A 5,676-nucleotide genomic window follows, 5' to 3' on the forward strand; every position below is an offset into this window, starting at 1 on the left:
CAGTTCACTTTCACTCATCTAGCATCAAATCTCAGCAACTACTTTATATTGTTAGGCACAGACCTACAGACACACACAGAGAAACCCCAAGAATCAGACGACCACTAAGTTAGCACTGGGAAACAGTGGGAAGGAAAAACTCTGTTTTAACAGGAAGAAACCTCTGGCAGAACCAGGCTCAGGGAGGGGCGGGGCCATCTGCTGTGATTGGTTGGGAGTGATGGGGACGCTGTGGACGAGAGCCAGAGATTAATAATCAGTGTTGGGTTACTTTAAATTAGTAACTTAGTTACATTACTAGTTACTTCTATCAAAAGTAACTCCGTTACTTCAAGTTACTCATTACTTTCAAAGTAACTAGTTACTAGGGAAAGTAACTTTGGTTTTACTCAGAATTCTCTTGTTAATGTGTTGCTTCCATAACTTTGCAGTCTTCTAGCTTGCTTACTTGCCACAGTGCACTGTGCCACCAACCAATAGAAAGGAAAAGATAATGTGCATATTTCCACGAGAGAAATCCCACGCCTGGACCGTCATTGACTGCTGCCATGATTCTAGCCTACGTCACAGCGTCATGTGCACCTTTTACATCCAACACAAAAACTGCAGTCGTGGTGCTTTGATTGTACTCAGAACTCTGAAATTCTGCCTTCTGAATAGGAAGATGTAGGTAACATCAGGCTGCAGATGAGCTGCATACAGAGCTGGACTGGGACAGAAAATTGGCCCGGACATTTTGACTAGAGACCGGCCGCCATTATAGGAAAAATCATAAAGCCTTTGAATGATAATAAACACTGTTGTGACAGTGATGTTCACTGTTCTGATGGTATATATGCATCAATCTATCAATTGTTTGTTGTAAGATTCAGATAATTATTTATTAAAAGCGAGACATTTTAAATGAGAATAAGAAAGAAAAGTATTTCCTTGTGCCCCCCTCTCCCTGTTAATGCCCTACATGCCCCCCTGGCAACACTTTGCTAGACCCGCCCCTGCACAGTTACCAGCTGTCAGCTACTTAGAAAAGGATCCTGGTGTTATTTGTCTCTCAGAAACAGTTCATAACTTCAACTCATTCATGTCACCTAAAGGTAAACCTGTTTCTCCATCACCTGTTCAGCTCTGATGATCCAGTAAGGACATCTCCTGGTTTCATCTTCATGTTTCCCTCTCACCACATATCCAAACCGACATCATGACCAGCAGCTTTACAGCTGTGGCTCCAGCAAACATCAGCTGATACTAGAAATTAATATTAAATAAATTCTAACAACAGCTGATCAAACGTGCTGCTGTTGTTTAGCGCGACATCCGCTGGTTTCCTCTTTCTGGCACAAAGTGGGCGATAAACAAACAAGAGAGAAAAGCCGATCAGCTGATCACTGATCAGTTTCATGATTGAAGCAGAAACAGGAGAGGGAGGGGAGAGAATGAGAGAAGAAGAGGCAGCTGTGCAGCGTAAACACAGAATAACTCCAGCTTTGTGTCTTTTTCATTGTAGCTGAATTACGGGACAAACTGTGTTTCTTTTCACCTCAATAAGAAACGCGTAATATTTTCTCTGAATACCAGACGATTCTGTTTTTTACGGGACGGTTGGAAACTCTAATAATTAACCGTATGAACAAAATAAAGTTCAACATCAGTAACACCCAGCTGTATAGAAACTCCGTCATGCTAGCTAGCACGCAGTACGAAAAAGTCAGCACAATGAAAATAAACTCCACCTAAACTTGGTTCATATCTGACCCAGAGAGACTGCAGGTCATAACTTCTTACCTGAAGTTCAGTTCACCACCTCGGGTCTCTTCTCCTCCTGCCTCCCCTTTCCCTCCACCTGCTGGCCTCCACCACTTGCTAATGTTACTGAATCTGTGGAAGCTCCGCGATGCCACCACACGAAGTAACGAGTAACGACCCTATCTGAATCCCAGTAACGAGTAACGCGTTCCTGATTTTGGCATAATAACTAGTTACCGTGCTCGTTACCACAATAATAACGTAGTTACTGTAACGCGTTACTTAATAACGCGTTAGTCCCAACACTGGTTATAATGAATAATGGTTAAATACAGAGAGGTGTACAAACACACAGATCACACAGATCAGAAGATAATACATAAAGGAAGCAGTACGGGTGCACAAACACAAACAGAGACATTAAACATGGATTCCTGTTTGAAACAAAATCATGTCACTGGGTCATTTAATGGTTGGAACAGTTTGGTCACCTTCTGGTCATTTTAAATAATTTAATTTCTTGTGGATTAACATCTACACGTATTTTCTGTTATTTCAGTGACGTTTTAAACTTGAAATTAGATTTTCCCATCTGTATTCATTCATGGTAAAAAGTTAAACTATTTAAACTGCTTTTTTAGATTTAGATCACCATACATCAGGTCTTTGTACGACTTCACGTCCTTCTGCTTCTGCTGGATGTAAACACGAGGACACTCGTCAGTGTTTCAGTAAACTCTTTATTATGGTAGCTCTGTGTCCTTTAGTGGACTCAGTGCAGCGTTCGATACTGTCGACCATAATATCCTATTAGAGCGATTAGAACATGCTGTAGGTATTACAGGTACTGCACTGCAGTGGTTTGTATCATATCTATCTAATAGACTCCAGTTTGTGCATGTAAATGGAGAGTCCTCTTCACACACTGAGGTTAATTATGGAGTTCCACAGGGTTCAGTGCTAGGACCAATTCTGTTTACATTATACATGCTTCCCTTAGGCAGCATCATTAGAAGACATAGCATACATTTACACTGCTATGCAGATGACACCCAGCTCTATCTGTCCATGAAGCCAGATAACACACACCAATGAGTTAAACTGCAGGAATGTCTTAAAGACATAAAGACCTGGATGGCCGCTAACTTTCTGCTTCTTAATTCAGATCAAACTGAGGTTATTGTACTCGGCCCTGAGAATCTTAGAAATATGGTATCTAACCAGATTCTTACTCTGGATGGCATTACCTTGGCCTCCAGTAACACTGTGAGGAACCTTGGAGTCATTTTTGACCAGGACATGTCCTTCAATGCATATATTAAACAAATATGTCAGACTGCTTTCAGTTTCCATCTTGGATTCAGGAGACAGACACTCTCTGCTTTTAAGATTAGGTTTAAAACTTTGCCAAAGCATAAAGTTAGTGACCCTGATCCTCGGACTGGGCTGCTGATGGATTCCCTGATGCAGAGGAGTTATCAGTCTGAAGTTAAAGGTAAAATAGAGTCAATCAAATCAAATCAAATCAAATCAAATCAAATCAAATCACTTTTATTGTCACATCACATGTGCAGGTACATTTGTACAGCACATGTGAGTGAAATTCTTGTGTGCGAGCTTCACAAGCAACAGAGTTGTGCAAAATACAAGAATGGCTACATCTGAAACTAATAAATATATGTACAATATATAATAGTATATGCATTTCTGGATGTGTATACTAAATATTTTTCTACGCGTGTGTGTGTGTGTGTGTGTGTGTGTGTGTGTGTGTGTGTGTGTGTGTGTGTGTGTGTGTGTGTGTGTGTGTGTGTGTGTGTGTGTACACATATTTTACAAATTAAATAGAGTAAACAATAAATAAAATAAAATATACAGAGTTGAATATGTGCAAAACAAGTGGCATTACTGTACAGTATGGAGTGCATAATGTTGAAGTTCCAGTAGTGAAGCTGAGGTGTCTATGACGTGTTCAGCAGTCTGATGGCCTGGTAGAAAAAGCTGTCTCTCAGTCTGCTGGTACGGGACCGGATGCTGCAGAACCTCCTTCCTGATGGAAGTAGTCTGAACAGTTTCTGGCTGGGGTGACTGGAGTCCTTGATGATCCTCCCCGCTTTCCTCAGGCAGCGCTTCCTGTAGATGTCTTGGAGGGAGGGAAGCTCACCTCCAATTATCCGTTCAGAGCACCGCACTACTCGCTGGAGAGCTTTGCAGTTGTAGGCGGTGCTGTTGCCATACCAGGTGGTGATGCATCCAGTGAGGATGCTCTCAATGGCACAGTGATAGAAGGTCCTGAGGATGCGGGGGCTCATGCCGAATCTTTTCAGTCTCCTGAGAAAGAAGAGGCGCTGCTGCGCCTTCTTCACTGTTTTGTTTGTGTGTACTGACCACGTAAGATCCTCAGCCAGATGTACACCAAGGAACCGGAAGCTGCTCACTCTCTCCACAGCAGCGCCGTTGATGGTGATGGGGGTGTGTACTTCTCTGCACCTCCAGAAGTCCACTATCAACTCCTTTGTCTTTGTGACGTTGAAGGTGAGATGGTTGTCTTGACACCAGTGGGTCAGGGCGCTGACCCTCCTCCCTGTAAGCCGTCTCATCACCGTTGGTGATAAGACCCACCACTGTAGTGTCGTCTGCAAACTTCACAATGATGTTGGAGCTGTTAGTGGCTGTGCAGTCGTAGGTGTAGAGTGAGTACAGGAGAGGGCTCAGTACACACCCCTGTGGAGCACCAGTGTTCAGTGTGATGGGGGATGAGGTGATGCTGCCCAGTCTGAATCTGAATCAAGACAAACTGAGAGACTTTATTGCTTGAGTGACTGTTTAGCTTTAAAAACAAGGATTAAATGTCCTGGAACAAGAAGACTTATTGCAGCATTATAAATGAATCATCTCTTATCTTCTTCATTACATTTACAGCATCAGTGGTCCCAGAGGATGTAGAGATATCTTCAGTTTGTTTCAGCAGGAGAGACGTTTTTAAATTTGAAACTTCCGTCATGGACTCTGGGAGGGCATATCGATGTTTTTATGCCCTTTCCATGTAATTGATTTTCCCGCACCGACTTTGATCTCCGTGTTTACTTATCCCTATCAATACTCCTCCACGCTTTATCTCAGCCTTCATCAGCCCCCCTCCCTCCCTCCTTTCCTTTCTCACCTCAGTGGGTGGCAAATTAATCCCGTCTCTCTTGCTCCCTTTAATCAAAGGATGATCAGGCACACAGCAGCTCGTCATTAAAGGTCAGCGCAGTTGGCAGGTGAGGAGATGCAGAAGCAGCTGATTTACAGCTACATCATCCAGAGTGTGATTGGACTCTTCTCTCTGCTACCTGTGTGACACAGACAGGAAGTGGTGATGATGAGTCCTGCTGCGTCTAAGAGCTGATCTGTTTTATGTTCATAAGCTTTTCACATTTAATGCATTTTGATCTCTCAGTTTTCTGTCAGATCTTTTTCCCCTTTGGCTAATTCGTGGATTATAACCAAACCCTGAGTGTGTCTCAGACTGGTGGGATATTCAACAGTATATTCAAGTACAAATGTGTGCACGTAATATAATGCAGGTTTGGCATGTGGAGAGCACTGGAGATGTTTTCCTGGACCTTTTCAGTTTTATTCCTAAAGCCATCCATGCAGCTGGAGATCAGATCTGCCTGATTTCCACTCAACCACCCCCACAGACCCCCTTAGACCCCACAGTTTCATTCATGCAATGACCCCCCTCCTGCAGGCCTGGGTCGATGGCGGGAGCCTGTGTCCCTGATCCAGGTATGTTACCGAGTCAGGTCACACAAGAACAAACAAATATTTTTTAAAAAAGTTTGTACCCGACCTCATCAGAACCTCATAATTTATGTAGTCATTTTATTTAGTGATGCCAAATGTTAATGATTTTTCTTCAAGCCCTCTCATAACTCATAACTAAGT

This window comes from Rhamphochromis sp. 'chilingali' (genome assembly GCF_963969265.1).
Source record: "Rhamphochromis sp. 'chilingali' genome assembly, chromosome: 9".
In the NCBI taxonomy this organism is placed as follows: domain Eukaryota; kingdom Metazoa; phylum Chordata; class Actinopteri; order Cichliformes; family Cichlidae; genus Rhamphochromis; species Rhamphochromis sp. 'chilingali'.